The sequence below is a fragment of the Coloeus monedula genome, assembly GCF_965178545.1.
Source record: "Coloeus monedula genome assembly, chromosome: 8".
Classification (NCBI taxonomy): domain Eukaryota; kingdom Metazoa; phylum Chordata; class Aves; order Passeriformes; family Corvidae; genus Coloeus; species Coloeus monedula.
This window is the reverse complement of record NC_138788.1, coordinates 1,052,043-1,068,886: the sequence shown is the minus strand read 5'-3', so window position 1 is coordinate 1,068,886 and position 16,844 is coordinate 1,052,043. Positions and strand designations below refer to the sequence as shown.

The 16,844-nt window shown below is 49.6% G+C and overlaps 1 protein-coding gene across 3 annotated transcripts in view; it reads right to left on the bottom strand.

The window, feature by feature from the left end:
- Window positions 1-16,844, bottom strand: part of SGMS1 (sphingomyelin synthase 1) — an 88,597-nt gene that overhangs the window by 59,630 nt on the left and 12,123 nt on the right. For 2 of the 3 annotated variants that reach the window (XM_082286528.1, XM_082286527.1), the window contains exon 2: window positions 5,002-5,099. The exons of the other annotated variant lie outside the window; for it this stretch is intronic. The gene's annotated coding sequence lies outside the window, so the exon portion shown is untranslated. The remainder of the gene's footprint in view (window positions 1-5,001; window positions 5,100-16,844) is intronic. 3 annotated transcript variants of the gene reach the window in all.

Below are 16,844 nucleotides of genomic sequence, written 5' to 3'. Positions count from 1 at the left end.
GCAGCTCCTTCAGGTCCTGGAAGGCCCCAGTGAGGTCACCCCAGAGCTTCTCCTCTCCAGGCTGAACAATCCCAGCTCTCCCAGCCTTTCCTCCCAGCAGAGCTGCTCCATCCCTCTGCTCATCCTGGAGCCTCCTCTGGACTCTCTCCAGCAGCTCCAAGTCCTCCCTGTGCTGGGGCCCAGGGCTGGGGCAGCTCTGCAGGTGGGGTCTCACCTGAGCACAGGGGCACAGGGTTTAATTCAACATGGGAAAAGAGCCTGTTCCATCCACCTAAGGACTGAGGCTGGGGGAAAACAACTGATTAATAACCCAGCTTCCCAAAAGGCACAAACCCAGGGGTGCTGCCCTCAGCCTGTGGCTCCTGGGCTGCAGACCAAGAGGCACCTTAAATCTCTCAGCATGGTTTGAACACAGCTCTGCTGATTGCAAAGAAAGTGGAGAGCAAAACAAGATTAGAGCTCAGCGAGACAGCGTGCCCCTCGTGAATCCAAACAAACAAGACGTTTTGAACTATTTCCAGCATGACTTCAGCACAAAATAGCATTTGCACGTCAGTGTAATAGCTGATGGTTTAACTGCTTGCTAAGGGAGCAGTCACGCACTGCAGCCCCGAGTTCAGCGGCGGCTGCTTGGCCTTCAGAGGAAGCAAACAGAGCTGCAGAAGAGCAGTGCTGCACTTGAAAGCCTTCCAGAGAAGCACTAAATGTATTTAAGCCCACTCCTGAACCCAAGGAGAACACGACCTGCCCCGGCCCCAGATGCCTTGGGTGGATGATGAGACCCTTGAAAGGAGCTGGGATGGCAGCAGCCATCAAATCCCAGCTGGAAGCTCGAAGGTACCAGAGTCAGGGAGAAAAACGAGCCAAGGGGCTCAAGTCCAGAGGATGAAACACAGGCGGGGAAACCCATTTTCCCTTTGAACCTGTGCAAGGACTGGTGACACACCCTCACAGGAAATCCTATTACTGGGGGCCCTAAGCCATGAATCAATCCCGGAGTCATTCACAGCCAGCCTGAGGACAAAGGAACAGTCAGATGCTAATTCAGGCCACAAAGGTGCAGAAGGAACGTTCCCTCTTTGGATTAAGGATTAATCATCAGCAAGTACAGTCTATTTTCATTAACTGCAGCCATTTCCTGCTAGCACATCCTTTCCATTTTCCAGGAAACACGGGAGCAGCTACACATCTGAAGGCAAATAAATTAGGAGACAAGAAGAAAATTACCCACAGCACCCAGAACAAGCCAAGCCATTGAGTAAGCAGCTAGAAAATCTACCAAAACCCAATTTGATTGATCCAACAAATTGAACACAGGGAACATAAAATTTCTGCTCCAAAATTCCATTAAACCTTTAGTTTTGGGTAAGTGCCAAAGATGTCATTGCCCAGAGAGGTTGTGGGTTCCTGGAAGTGTCCCAGGCCAGGCTGCACGGGGCTTGCAGCAGCCTGGGACAGTGAAGATGTCCCTGCCCATGGCAGGGGGTGGGATGGGATGGGCTTTGAGGTCCCTTCCAGCCCAAACCATTCCATGATTCTACATTACTCTCCTTGGACTCTTCTCTCTCCTCTCAGTGCACTATCACTCCATTACCATGGGAGGAGGCAGCAGCACATCAGACTGGATTCAGGCTCTCTTGGGGGATTGCATGGATTCACCCTTCACTCTCCTTTGCATTTAAAACACAGCCTGTGGGCTCAGTGTTTGTACCAAAAGCACCCAGGCAGATCCTGCAGCACCCACTTAACATCCCCACTTCTGCGGGATAGTTTCAATGCACGCACCTGGAAAAAGCTGGGAGGAATCATAAAACCATTTAGGTTGGAAAAGACCTCCAAGACCACTGAGTCCAACCTCCTCAGTCAGCAGCAGCTTCAAGCCCAGGCTTGCAGCAAAACAAACCAAAGGTATCACTTAAAAAGCCAATGTAACAAAGAATGTGTGGCCTACAGAGGACACAGAAAAGCTCTACAGTCACATCCAGTCCTGTAGGTGATTCGTGAACTCCTCCCAAGGTGCTTTTATGTGCACAAGACAACACCCAGAAACCAGACACCACTTTTACCAAAGATTATTTGACATTCACAGAGTGGTGGGGCTTTGGGGTTGATGGGGTTTTGAGTTTGTGGGGGGGGTTTTTGGTGGTGATTTTTTGTTCATTTCCTATTTAAACATCTGCTCTAGCCAACTGTTGCCCACTTACCTGGGGGATGTCACTACTGAATGTTCTGCACTGGAATTTACTGTTAACCATTCCAAGCCTTTGCTGTATTCATACACAATTCCATTCCTGAGCAAACAACTTGAGCATGAATGTTTTCAAAAGGCTGCACATATGCTCTGTTCCCATGGAGCTAAATTTGGTAGGTTTGAGCACACCTGGCTGTAACAATCTGAAACAAAAATCACTGAGACACAGAAACTGAGTTCCAGGCATAAACCCCTGCTTTCCACTGCTTTAAATAGTCCCTGTTACACTGTGATTACACAGCAATCAATGCTTGGTTTGCTCTCTGAGCCCAGGGTTTCTCCTTCATAGCCACTGAAATTCAAGTTTAAAACAGAATTCAGCAAGCAGCTCTGTCAAGCACATTCCGTGCCAAGCTGGAGGATGAGTATATTTATAAAACAAAAGGCTTCCTGGATTATTTTAAGGCTCAAGTTCTGCAAAGGGAACAATTGACGAAAGGGATGTTTTTCCTTTGTTTAATAAAATAATACTCGTACCAAGAAGGAAAAAAAAGCCATTGAAGAGACAGCAGTGCCTTGATATTCCACAGTGTGAGATCCCTGGATGTCAGCAGAGTCATCCATGTGCTCTGTGACCCCATAGGTACAGAATGAGTCTTGTCACAGACTGAGATAAATACGGGGAAAACCACAGAGGTCCCAGACACCAAGGCACCTGCAAGTGAATACCTGCACATAAAGGACAAGTTGTGCCACAGAACCATGGAATCATGGAATCATTTGGGTCAGAAAAGCCCTCCCAGCCCATGGAGTCCAACCTCTGCCCGATGCCCACCTTGTCCCCAGCCCAGAGCACTGAGTGCCACCTCCAGCCCTTCCTTGGACATCTCCAGGCATGGGCACTCCAAAGCTCCCTGGGCAGCCCCTGCCAAGGCCTGAGCACCCTTTCCATGGGGAAATTCCTGCTGCTGTCCAAGCTGAGCCTCCCCTGGCCCAGCCTGAGGCCGTTTCCCCTTGTCCTGTCCCTGTTCCCTGGCAGCAGAGCCCGACCCCCCCGGCTGCCCCCTCCTGTCAGGGACTTGTGCAGAGCCACAAGGTCCCCCCTGAGCCTCCTTTGCTCCAGGCTCAGCCCCTTTCCCAGCTCCCTCAGCCCCTCCTGGGGCTCCAGCCCCTTCCCAGCTCCCTTCCCTGCCCTGGACACGCTCCAGCCCCTCAATGTCCTTCCTGGATTGGCAGCCCCAGAACTGGACACAGCCCTGAGGTCCCTCAGCAGGGCCAGCACAGGGGACAGGCCCTGGCTTGGGCAAAGAGAACAACCCAACAACACAAACCCAACAACCCCTGCTTTGAATCTTTTCCCTTTAGCACAGAGCAGAGCAGCCTCTTGCACTGCACTTGTAGATGTTCAACCCCGATTAAAGCTGCATTAAACTTTAAGTAATAGATTCCTGCATTATGCATCACAGCTCTGTGTTGGATGCAGAGCAAACAGAAGCTGAATCAATACAGTGCCAGGAGCTTCAGGTGCCTGCTCAAAGTATCTCCTGCTCTCAGTATTCAGGTAGTTGAAGAAGGTTGGGCAAAGTAGGAATTTTTCCTGACTGCTGTAAACTGGTATCACAGTTTGTCCAGAACAGCTGTGACACAGAGGCAGCTTCCAGAGAGCAACAACTGCAAAAACCTGCTCACAATTCACCTGATCTGCGACATGCAAAAAAAAAAAAAAATCAGTTCCCTCAATTTCAGGAGCCTTAATATTTAGTCACAGCACTTTTCTCATGATTTCTGGTGGTATTTCTTACAGATTCTGTAGAAAAGCCCCTGAACATCTTAATTATACAACCTTTGAGATCCAGACAGATGCAGTACTGGAACAGCCACAGGAGAAGGGCTAAACCCAAATTTTCCAAAGACAAATACGCTCAGGGCACCTGCAGCTGGATTAGGAAGAATCACAACTGAAAGCTGCTTTTCTGCTCTGTCTCCCACCACAGCCTCTCAGAATCAGCCAGCTAAGGCTCACTAATATTCCAGAACATTTGGGGCAAAAAGGCAAAAGGTTTCCCAACTAGGAATGGGAGGCACAAAGGACTTGGTTCACTCCCAGTGCTGGATACTGGGGCTGCACACAAACAAGTAACAGCTTTTAGAACACGCTCTTTCTCAACATCTTTACACCCAAAAGCTCCACTTTTATTTCCTGCTTCTCACTACACCTCCCCTCTAGCTCTTCAATCAGTCACGGAGCTTTCCAGCACGCATCAAACCCAAGAAAACCACGACAGATCTTATGAGATGCCTTTCAGCAAATCCTCACACAGCTTCAAAGCATTACTGGAAGACAAAAACACAACTACAAGCAGCAAGAAAGGCCCCTACACCCCATTTATTCTCTCTGTGCAGGTCATCTATCTATGTCAAAGCCAGAGCTGAGAACAGAACACAGGTATTCCAGCCCCCACTCTGGCTGTCTTCCCAATATATCACTGCAGTTTCCACAGCCAGAGGGGCAAAGATTTCCTTACAAGCAGGGTTTTGAGAGCATTTATCCACAATCTACATCTTCCAGCTTTGCTCTTAGTCATCCTTCCCTGGAAGCAGGCAGAAGGAACTGATCTAAGGGATCTTTCAGCTGTCTTTCCCCAAGATTTTACAATGTAACACCGGAGTTAGACAGTCTGCGAAACATCCCAAGCGTCCAAAACAAGAACTTGCCCGAACCCAGGTCACAATAAACAAGGCACTGAATGCATACAGCACTCCAAAGCACATGTGCTTGAAAACACAAAGTGAGAGATGCCCTGACCTACCTGAAACTGCTTTTCTAGCCAGAGCCCTCGATGCATCAGCTCAGAAGCTCATTTGGAACAGGAGGGTCGAAGCTCAGACCACGCAGCCGTGAGAGTCCCTGTTAACAAAGCACCAAACAAATCAAAGTAAGGGCATTTAAGAGGCAGAGCTAACAGCAAGCCTTCACTGAAGCATCAGGAGTTGTTACAGTGCAAAGATGACCTCAAGGTCTAACAAGAGTGGGGATACACGGGAAAGGCCATGCTAACACGGAATCATGGAATGGTTTGGGTGGGAAGGGGTCTCAAAGCCCACCTCATTCCACCCCCTGCCATGGCAGGGACACCTTCCACTATCCCAGGCTGCTCCAAGCCCTGTCCAACCTGGCCTTGGACACTACCAGGGATACAGGGGCAGCTGCATCTTAAAAAGAGTATTTCCCAAAGGACTCAGGGAGAGAGAATATCCTTGTGTCCAAACGGGCCTAGATTGGGACAACCACTCCCAGAACAATATGGGAAACAGAACTGTCAGAAATGGGCTGCTGACCACCCTCCCACACCCAGAGCACCTTTCCTTAACTACAAGAGCAATCCAGAAAACTCTTGGGATACACAAGACCCTGGCTCTGAACCGTGCATCACACAAGGTGTGATGAGGGGCAGCAAAGGAGGAAGGCTGGAAGCCTTTCCTGATAGTCTCCAAGATAACCAGGACCATTTAGGAGAGAGGAAGCACTTGCACAGAAGCAAACCCAAAATCCTCAGGTGGCAGCAACCCAGGGACCAGGTTTCACCCCATCTCTTCCCCACTTCTTGCACAGTCAAACAGAGCCAGCAGCAGCATGCAAACCACTCATCCCACCCAGAGAAGCAAACCCACTCTTCATCCAACCCCTCCAGCCTCCAAGGGAGACAAAACCAGGGTGGAGATTCAGAATAGAACCAGCCTCCTGTGCTCTGCAGGGCTCTTCCAACTCAGCTTTCACTCTCAGATAAAGGAAAACCAGACATCTCCCTGCTCCATTCCCATTAGTTAGAAAACTGCAATTCATACGTTTCCACTTCAATACAAGCCGGGGAGGAGGTGGGGATAAATAAATCCAATTCTGCTTGTTGAAGCAGCACCAAACCCAAGGAGCTGTCTGCCAGGAAGCAGGCAGCTGGAAGCCTGGTAACTCTGCTTTCTTGGGACTCCTTTTTAGCTGCGTTTAGGATTGCTTGAAAATTCACTTCTGGGTTTTCACACTGCCTCACCTTCAGGAGTAAGCCACCTGAGTGCTGCGGGGAGGGGGACACCAGGCACCTCCACCTCCAGGCCAGGAGATTCCTCTGTGCCACAGGCTGGAAGTCAAACAGCTTTTGTCCATCCGGAGGGAGCCATGGAAAAGCCAGGGAAAGCCTTGCCAGCCTCCTGCCCTGCCTGCTGTAGGATTATGAGAGGTGTCACCCACCCCAGGAAGGAGCTGTTTGCATGAGTAACTGGCCCTTATCTCGGAAGAGCAGCCCTCCCCAACTTACCACGCTCGCTTATCTGCAGTTTCCTGAGCCCCCAGAAGCCGCCCATGTGCCGAGAGCCTGACCCACAGGAGGAAGCCAGCCTGGGAAAGCTCCACGGCCTGTGTGCCCCCTCCTCCAGGAAGGATAGTCCCCATGGATCCTGGAGCACAAACCGGTGCTCAGACGTTTTGATGAGCGAGCTGTGAACCAGCAGCATTTGCTGTGAGCACCACGAGAACCCCGAGAAGCTCCCTCGCACTGCAGCCTCTCCCTCTCCAGTACAGAGCCTGCAGGGATGCGTTTCCTGCCACATCCACAATTATTTCTGGGCTGCTGCAAAGACAGGAGGAGCAACTCCAGCGACAGTCTGGGTACCAGCAGCTCTGCTGACAGCGGGACTGCGTGGCAAGGTTTGGTTAGAGCTCTTTCCTGTCTGTCCTGTGGCACACACAGCACTTCTTGTGTTATTTGCCAAACTCCAGCATCGGTGGCACACTTTTCAGAAAACAGAAGGTCCATCTGCCCCGAACCAACGAGCCTGCGTGCCAAACTCCTCCCTGCCCTGCTCCTTCCCCTGAGGAAGGCCCTGGTGTTTGCAGAGCACTGGCTGCTGCTGTGCTGGGGACGAGCTGCCGGCTCAGGGCCCTGTTTCCCTGGACTCAGCATCCCTGTGGAAACGGCTCAGCTCCTGGAGTTGCTAAGCGATGCCGAGCCGCGGCGGCACGGCACGGGACCAGCCCACTGCTATTTTAGCACCTAACGGGACCACACTCAGCTCTGGCTGGGCCACCCCTTGCTCTGACAGCCACAGGGTTCCCTTCGTGCAGGAGCACCAGCTGAGAAGAAACCCAGGAGGTTTTGATGCCGTGAAGATTAATGAGAGAAGTTACTGCCAGCCTTGTTCTCCGCGTCACAACACGGCTGACAACCGCCAGGCAACAGGACCCCAACACCTCCAGAGCTCTGCTGGCTTGTTCCCAGAATATTCCCCATTTTCCAGCACCTGAGCTCACACTGACCCCAGCACAGCCTGCAGCAGGCTCAGAGTGGGAGCTGCATCTCTGACTAATGCATCTGGAGATGTTCCAGCCAGTGGAGACCTGCAGGATTCCCAGAGAGAGCATGGGATTCCTCGTATTAATATTTAGATGTTTTCCAGGTGAATGCTGCCATCCTTACCACCCATGGGGAATTACAGCAAACCAGGATTTAGGAGACTTAAACAGCCACATCTGAGTGCCAAGAGCCACTCTTGGAGACTTTACAGAACTCCTCGTGCTGTTCACCAGCGAAGCTTTGGAGTTGAGGGTTCTCCTCTGTCTTTTCCTTCCCACTTCACACAACCACACAAGCAGCACCGTGGCAAAAGGAGCAAGAGCAGGCTCTGGTCTTATTTTCTTATTCCCTATAACCAGCAAGGATCAGGAATGTCTGTGAAGGCTGGATTAAGCAGCTGAAGACTGCTTCTTGGAGAACGCACCCCCATGACTAGAGCAGCATCTTTGTTTCACACCCTAGCACAGGGTATTTCCACATTTCACTCCTTTGTTTTCACCATTTCACCATTACTGAAGTACTCCTTAAAATACTCTGGAGAAGTTCAGCCTAAACACATCCCCCACACAAGTTCACCAATCCGGTTTGCTTGTGGATTAAAGAAATCAAGTTAATTGATTTAGAGACAACGTAAGGGATTTTGAGAGGACGTTCAGCTGATGTCTAAGATGTCATTTTAATCCTCCTCACAGTTAATTCTTCGAGCACAGGGAGCCAGTAAAATTTGTGGTGCAGTCCTTACACAGAAAAACATCTCCACAGGCGTGCTAATCACTGAACTATTTTGCAAATTGTTCCTAATCTACAGTTGCTTGTCTCTGCTCTCTTCCTGCAGAGACAATAAAATCATCCAGCTAATGGCAATGTGAAAGGGAAGGAATGAGCCTCATTTGGTTTAAGTAGACAGATCTGCACTAGGGAACCAATAAATAGTGCAGTGATGAACTCAGGGAGGCAGCCCAGAAACAAACCCTTCCATATTCTGGGCATGGAAAGCTGGTAGGAGACCTGCCAGCACGCTGCAAACTCCTTCCTAGTGTCCCAGAAAGTGAAAAAAAATTGTTGTTACCATGATCCACAGCAACATAATTATGTGAATTAGCAGGATTTGTTCATGGGATTCCTGTTCAGTTCTTGCAGTGGTGACCTGAACACACCCGACCTCTGCAGCAGGAGACCCCCTCCCTGTTGCCAAAATAATCACTCCTGTTTTCAGACCTCCTCCCCACCTCGTTGTTGCTCATCCTTCCAAAGAACACCTTCCAGGGCACACTCCTCTCCACAAATCTGGCCCCAGTGTTGCTTGGAGTCTTCTCACCCCTCAGGGAGCCAAGTGCCCCAGAGACACGTGGAAACCTTGGCCCTACATGGATGCCTGGGCACTAGGAAGTGACTCGGCACACGCTGGTATTTTCAACTCTCCCCAAAGCGTGAGATGCTCGGAATTCCCCAGACCCACTCGAAAATACTTTGAAGAGAAAAAGCGAAGATTGGTTAATTCTAAGAAAGCAGGTTATGACTAGGTTAGAAAACATTAGTAACATGAAACACACTGCAACTACTCACAGCTGGGGCCTTGTCAGGGTGTTCACAGCCAGACCCATCTAGATGAAAACCCAGGGTCTGATCATTCAGACCTGTTGGGGATAAGGAATTCAGGGAATGACCAGAATTATGCACTGCAATGACACCAGTGAAGTTTCCTGTTTTCCATCACCAACAGGAACTGCTTCAAATTGCTTATTACACTGCTTAATTTTACCAATCAAACTGGTGTTTGGCATCTCATGAACCATCTTCCAGTGACTGGGACCTATTCTGGTTTTGCAGGAGAATGGGGATGGAAGCTCAGGACTCCATGACAGGCATGGTCCACACGCTTCTGCTAAAGGGATGGAGACAGAAATGGTTCACCTTGACCTGTAGATAACGTCAGAATTCCCAGTATGTCTGAATCCGTGACTTCACAGCCAAAAGCCTCCCTGTCAAGTTACCCACTGATTCGGAATTGAGCCACAGCAGCTTAAACTTAGCACTTCCCATTTTGCAAGTGCTTGAAACAACAGGACCTCAGACATATCCCACCTTTTAACAGGTAATAGCTGGGACTCAGCCATTGCAAAGACAGAAATCGCAATAACTGCTTTGGAAAAAAGGTCTTGGTGGATCAGAGAGCTGAGAAACCGTAAGATTCCTAAGTTTTTAACATCAGAACAATTCCTGCGAGGATGAGACTTTGCTAAGTGGAACATGATTGCTGCAGAGCAGTGGTGTGATGGCCTGGGAAGGAGAAGGGAGAGAGGGACGGCTGCTGGTGCTTCCCTGCGGATCCCAAAGGGATCCCTGCAGATCCCAAAGGGAGGACGGGCAGAGCAGAGAGACAGAGCCATTTCCAGCCTGCAGAGATTACAGGAAACGAGCAGGGCACCAGCCCAGGCCTGCTGGCTGTTCTTCCAGCCCCAGCAGGGTTAAGAGCATTAGTCCAGGCTCAGAGGGAACACGATCCTGCGCTGGTGACTGAATGTCTCTTTTGTCGGCTGCCCTGCGTCACGGAGCTCGCTCCAAGGACACGTGGAGCACGGCCAATTCCACAAGGATGCCCTGGTTCTCCTGGGCAGGGAATACTTCTCAGGACAGCTAAAAACAACCTGCTCCATGAAGCACCCTGAGAGCTCCACTGAAGCATAAAAAGCCACACCTCACAATGTGCCCAAGCAGTTCTCCCCAAGTTACTGCCGCAGTTAAAAGATCTTCTGAGTATAAAAAAATGTGCTGCTGGCACTTAAATTTATAAAGGAGGCTTCTCTGAGCTCTTAAAATATCATTCCATCCATATGTGTGTCTCATCTGAAGTAAAGATTTGCACAGTAATTGTACTGGTATCAGACCAGCAAACTTCCAGGCACGCAGTGCGTGGGCAGCTATCCCATTTCAACCTTTGCAATTCACCTTCCTGCCCAGGGAAACTCCACCAAAGAAAGGCTGAAAAATGGGAAAAGGGAAAGGATCACCCCCACAGCACCTCTGGGCAGGAGTCAGCACACCCAAGACCAGGGACTACTTTTTGCAGCTTCCTTTTGGTGCTGCCAACACTCAGCGAAAAGTCGGGTGTTTGCCTCCACTATTGCAACCCTCAAAGTCAGTCACCCCAAGCTTTAGGGGTTTTATTTCCATTATAGCCTCATACAATAAAAAACCCTCAAACAAGCAAAAATACAGGAAACAAGCAAAAAACCCACTGCGCAAAGCCCAGCCCTCAAAGCTGCTCAGCTGTACCAGTTAAATCAACGTTTAAGATCAGCTAAATTGCCCTGTACCAGACAAGGCTCTGCCTGAGGTTTTGGCTACTTCCAGCTCCAGGAGCTTCCTGAGCATGGATTTAGTAACCCTTTGGGAATCTCTCATCCCACCCAGTAGCTGCTCAGCTCCCCCTCACTCCCTGCAACTTGATCCCACTGAAACTCTTTGGATACACAACATTATCTGGCAAGGAGTCGGATGCATCCCTACAGAGAGGAGTCCATGTGCCACTGCCCACTCCTTGGGATGCCACTTCCTGCCGCATCCCACCTTTCCCAGTCAGAGGGGGTGCAAAGAAATCCTTGCTGCTGGCTCCCAGGCCGTGCAGGTGGACATGTGCATGTGGGAGAGACTTTAGAAATTCTTTACCGTAAAGTAACAAATACCAGAAATGTGTTTCTCCTCTGGAAGCAGGGCAGGCTTTATCTCAGTAGGTTCCTCCATGATTCCTAAGAAGACATACCACAATTTTCCAGCACATTTCTAGCTGCTCCTACTTACTCACCCAGCAACATCCAGTGGAAATTTGGGGGAGAAAAACCTACTGCAGACTGTTCCATAAACCAAAAATTATCTGGTTATGGATGCCAGCAATTTCTCATACAATAAATGGCTTGGAATGTGATATGCCAATCAAAATTAACATTTAGATACGACACGTTGCCCCACTCCATCCCACTCCTGGCCATCAACTCTGTTAGAGGTCCTTGTTCCCACTGCACTTTTCCCAATGGCTGCATTCCACTCCGGGGGTAAAGGTTGCCTGCAAGCACTTTAAACAGTATGTGAAATGCTTTGTTTATCCACAAATATTTCAGCTCTGAGAAACATTAAAGCAAGATGTAGATTTCAGCATTTGCACAGCAAAGAGTTGCAACTCCTACAGATATTGCCAGAAAGTTTTTTCCTTAAGGCTTTCCAGCTATGAAAGACTATTTTGCTAAAGCAAAGCTACTAACAAAAAGTGTAATCTCTTAGTAACAGGCTGCAAAGGGTTCTTACAGCCAGGCTGAGGATGAAGCAAGGGTGTCATTTCTGTCTTGCTTTTTTCAGAGCAGACCATTGATTAAGCAGCAGGAAAAACCTGACCGTGCCGCAGGGAAACCCGAAACTTACGGGGTCTTCCCAGGCAACCAGGCTCCAGAAAACCACTATCAAAATAAAGGGAATTTCCCTGCAGCCTGGCCCCCAATTTCCCTTGCAGGAGTGAAATCCAGCCAGCCTGCAGATCACCTGCCGTCCTCTGGTCTCAAAATAGTCAGGCCCACCTTAAAATCCAACTTTGCCCCTGTTGTTCAGGACAAGAGGAATCAATCACAGCACAGACAGAAGCACGACAGTCACACATCAGTCACAGTTCAGCTCGTCCCAGGGGCACAGGGCTGGAAGACAGGAATATTAAGAATGTTTTTGCCTAAAAGCAGCAAAGCAGCCGCTCGTTCTCCAGCTCAAAGCTCTTCTCATTCAAAGGCTGCTGCAGACACGATCCCTGTTCCAGCTGAGGAAATAAAATGTGCTGGACCCTCTTGCCAAGGCCAGGCTACTGAGCCTGGGGAATGTTCCTGGAGAGGGCAGGGGACAGTTATCTCCCACTCTACTCTTCTGGAGCATTCTCCTGTGCTGTCTCCTCATCTGCCTCTGGAGGCTTGCCATCCCAGAGCTCCAGGTCCATGTTTTTCTTGGGATATGGCTTCATTGTTTTCCCCCTGCCAGGGAATTCCCAACCACAAGCTGGTTCTGCACCAGTTCCTCACATCCATAAACTGCTCAATTAATCAATGGACTTACCTCTTTCTACTGCAAAAGCAGAACTAACCAAGTATAAACAGAAAAAAAACCCACATGGACCTTCACTTACTCCTACTGCCTTCCAAGCTGGGATTTGCCCGGTGTGATTTTAAACCAAAAAGACTTTATTTCCTATTTTTTACTTACACCTGGGAGAAAAGTAGTTACACCAGGCACAATAAGTGCCAAAATCAGCTGGTTTGCCGAAATGCAGCAAACCAACCCAACTGCAGCACTTCCTGAGGTACAGACCACAAAACCAGCAGGTCAAATAAGATTCTCAAGGCTTAGTTTAAGAGAAATTTTTTAAAAAGAGGGGAAAGAACTGCTCTGCACCTCTGAAAGCACCGGAGGGGCAGAAAGGCAGGCCTGTTGTACACCAAAAGGCTCACACAGCACCGCCAGGTTTCACAGGGCCCCTGCACCTTCAAAAAGGAGCTCTGAAGACACACTTTCCAAACCTGTGCCCAGCTCTGAAACACACAGAAGTCATCCTGCAAGAGGCACCAGAGCTGGGGCAAGTTTCCAGCCTAAACAAAGATTTCAGCCCTTGCTGCCAAAGCACAAAGAGCAACAGGCAAAGCTGCCCTGTACCGATGGATTCAATGTCAACACTGAAGGAGACAAAGAGGTTGGAATACAAAAGTGACCTTCAGCCTCACTGTCCACTCCATTTCTTCTCCAAACACCAGTGAAATGACACAGCTGCCCCAGGTAGCCCAATGAAGTCATCAGTCTACCCCAGGCAGAGCAAGCCCCACTGCAGTGCCCTTTGGTTTCAACTGGTGACAGAGCAGTTTATGGCCACCTCACCAGAGACCTTTCCAAGCCACTGCAGAGCATGGCAGCACAGCGAATAAATATGTTCCCTTCCCTTTCAGAGATTTACAAGGGTTATCCTCACCTCAGAGAAACCTTAACAACCCTTTTTGCCTTCTTCAGACCCCTGGGTTATTTTAATTTGGGGCCTGGCTGAACAGCAGGCCAGAGAGCAGGGGAGCATTAGCTCAGTCCCAGCTGGGTGATGCCAGCCTGCACTGCTCAGTCCCAGCTGGAGTTCCCTGACCAGCAGAACCCTCTCAGCACAGGGCACACACACAGCAGTGAAACCTGGACTCAGTGCTGCTGTCTCATTTCCCACTCCTCTGCACAACACAGTTTATTTTTAGGTCGTAACTCCTGATGCAGGACAGAAAGGAAGGACGGGCACAGGCACAACAGCTGCGTGCAAACTTGGAAACACCAAGAATGAGACATTTCCACTTAATGTTTTGTTAAAACAGCTACACCCTCACCTCACACTGAGTATTTCTGGAGTCAAGATTTGTACTGGCACATGGATGTCACCTTCTCACGTGGCTTCCCCGCGGGCACAAGCTGCTTACAGAGCTTGTCACCATCCTGAAAGCTGTGCCAGGGGAGGCTCAGGTTGGACAGCAGCAGGAATTTCTTCCTGGAAAGGGTGGGCAGGGAGGTCACCCAGTGCTCTGGGCTGGGGACAAGGTGGGCATCGGGCACAGCTTGGACTCCGTGGGCTGGGAGGGTTTTTCCTGCCTAAATGAATCTGTGATCCTTGTGAACTCGAGCAGATGCTACTTTCTTGCCTCTTGCTTCATAGGGAAAGAACAGGATTGAACAAGCTGGGTCAGGTATGGAGGAGGAATATTGAGCAGGTGATTCCTGAGTGGTGGCTCAGCAAGGAAACCTCTAGTATGAGAACCCAGAAGTCAGTGAAACTCCTTTACACGTTATGCAAACCAAAGGCAGCAACCAAACTCAGTGCACCACAGGTGCATCACAGCAAGAGAGTTCCACAGCGAGACCTGGGCAGCAAGTCCTGCACAAGGCAGGAAAGAAAAGCTAAGGAAAAATCAGCAAACTGGCCATTATCAAGCACACCTCCTGCCTGAAGCAGCTCCTCTAGCTGGAGAGCCCATTTTGCACCTCAGACAGCAAGCAAGGACAGGATGCACACCTGGAAGTGCCTTCACCAGCCTGAAGCTCTGCTGCAGCTCCTTCCTCCCCTCTCTCACAGCGAGGCTTTTCATTTCTTAAGCATATCAAGCACACCTCACAAATCTCTCATAGCCACTTAAAGCCAGGGGTTAAGTGCAGCTGAAGTGAGGCAGCGTTTCTCCTATTACACTAAAATTGTCTTACATGTTGCTTTTTTCCATTCTGCTGGTGCCACAGCCGTCAGAGGGAAGCAGGAGGGAGCTGGAAGGCGGCACACGCAGGAATAGCACAGGAATTCAATCCATACTCGCCCTTGGGGAGCTCTCAATTCCAGGGTGGGCTGCAGAGGAGCTTGGTGACTCGGCTGGGGTGCAGCCCGCTCCCAAATTCCACACACAGAGCCTGTTCCCTGGGTGTCCAGAGGCAGAGGATCTGCTCTCCGTGTGCTGGGAGTGTTTTGTTCCCTCGTGGCTGTAAAACACAGCGGGTGAGCAGCAAAGCTCCTGCCAGGACATCGTGCTCAGGGAGGGACCACAGACCTCAAACTCCCAGTGGGGCTTTGCCCTCAGCTGCCCCACACACCAAATTCAGCAGGGGCATTCCTCTCCTGACACTGACTCCTGGGAAAAGAGATTCTTCTGGCCACTGCAAGGAAAGAATAAACGAGCCACCTGCACACAAAGGCACTGAGGGCAAGGAGCTCAAGCTGGGCTTGCATTTGACTCATTTGTTGCACGTAAAGTTACAGGATGACACCCATGACAATCAGGTGCATGTTTAAATAGTCTAGAAACCAGCTACAAGAGTGGCGATTGCTCTGTGTTAACCACCCCTTACACTACCAGTCTGATGCAGACAACCTCTTAAATCTCACTAAAAGATTTTAAACAGGCTTAGCACCAACATTAACAAGTGGCAGATGACTTGCTGCAGTTGAGGGCTCATCCCTGTGGGAGAACAGCACAATGTGTCCATAAATAAACTAACTCAACAAAACAAGTACAGCCGAGCCCTAAGGAAGCAAAATAAATTAAATAAATTGAAACTTCCAGCTACAAAAGTTATTTCAACTTTCAGAGGTTCTCAGAGTTTGCAGCAGAAATTTGTTTCATGTGCTGGAAGTTTTCTACCCTGTCTTGGCCTAAAAGCCATCAGCTTGAAAAAGGAATTTAACTTGGAAAAGGTTTCTGGACAACACACCCCTGCCAGGCTACAGTAATTGCATTTTAATCTTTCTTCTTCCAGGCATTGCTGCAACAACCTTCCTGTGCAGGTAAACAAATGGTACAGGATGGTAATTTCCCAGGCTTTGATGGGTATAGGGGTAAAAATTCCATATAAAACAAGATACCCTTTCAGAGTCAGCTTTGCAGAACGCTCTATTAGCCAAGTCTCTGCCTTCTTCACGGAAAAAGCCCTTTGGGACAGGCAAACCCGGCCTGATACACTCTCAGCCTGAGATCCGGCACCTGGCACAGTTCTGCTGGCTATGCTGCAGAGGGCATTTGCCCGAATTCCACGGCTTTCCCGGAATTCCATGGCTTTCCCGGAATTCCACAGCTTTCCCCCGCCTCCCCCGGGAGCAACAGGTCAGTCCTGAGAGCTGCAACCGGGGAACACACACAGCTTCCTTCGAACAGAACCGACTGTGATCCCATGCTGGCCCCCGCAGCCCCTCTGCCCCCGCCCCATCTCAACGCTCTCACAACTCTGCTTTTGCAGTGCCTTTGGTATTTCAGCAGGAGCTGCCTTCCCCTTTCACTCCCGACAGTTTCTGTGGCAAACTTTGACAGCCAGTTACCAAACTGTGGTTTTTGAGAGACTCACGAGTTCCCTGAAGAAACCAAAATACTGGATTGGAGCGGGGTGGGGGGCGGATTCACCGCTGTGGTCTGCTCCTGTTAAAAATACTGAGCTGGGAGTCTGCAGGCTGCACCTGGGCAGATGTGAGGGATTCATAATCTCTTCCTAAGCAGTCTGTGAACAAGGAAAACATCCCTGGCTTTTGCACTACTTCCCTTTCCGAGAGGCCATTTCCTGTACAGCATCCCTTACTCAAGGTTTCCATGAGCTTTGAAAATGCCAAACAGCCTCTTCCAGCTTCAACAGTTCATCAAACGATCCATGAAAGGTGCAAAAGCACTAAATTGGCAGGAAAGAGAAAAACTGAGCTCCACCGATGTATTTGCAAATTTGACCTGAACAAAGCAACATATTTTCTCTAAAAATTAACAGATAATAAGGTGGGAAATTGAGCTAAGTCT